The 331-nt window shown below is 62.5% G+C and overlaps 1 protein-coding gene across 1 annotated transcript in view; it reads right to left on the reverse strand.

Annotated features, from left to right (window-relative positions):
• Nucleotides 1-331, reverse strand: part of LOC104539872 (voltage-dependent R-type calcium channel subunit alpha-1E) — a gene marked incomplete at its 3' end in the record, with an annotated part of 54,280 nt that overhangs the window by 53,686 nt on the left and 263 nt on the right. The gene's annotated exons all lie outside the window — the stretch shown is intronic.

Raw genomic sequence — 331 nt, forward strand, 5'->3', positions numbered from 1 at the left:
GTGCCTTCAGGTGGGGTGGGGTGGCAAAACTCCAGCAAGACATTGAGGCACAGAAGAAAGGCTGTGACCCCCCCCCACGCAACCGCACACACGCAAGGCACCCTAAAGCATGCAGGGTTAAACCAGAATGAGACACCCCCACCTTGCCAGCATAGGGGGCTTCCAAATCCGAGCCCAAGGAGGGACCGGGGGGCTCCCTACCAGACACCAAGCAGAGCACAGGAGGGGAAGCAGCAACAGGGCGAGCAGAGCATCCCGGGGGGATGGGGCACCCCTCTTCGCACGCCGAAAGAGAGCAGAAGGCAGGCGCTTACCTGCCGGCTTGTGCCAC

The sequence above is a fragment of the Mesitornis unicolor genome, unplaced genomic scaffold, assembly GCF_000695765.1.
Source record: "Mesitornis unicolor isolate BGI_N332 unplaced genomic scaffold, ASM69576v1 scaffold594, whole genome shotgun sequence".
In the NCBI taxonomy this organism is placed as follows: domain Eukaryota; kingdom Metazoa; phylum Chordata; class Aves; order Mesitornithiformes; family Mesitornithidae; genus Mesitornis; species Mesitornis unicolor.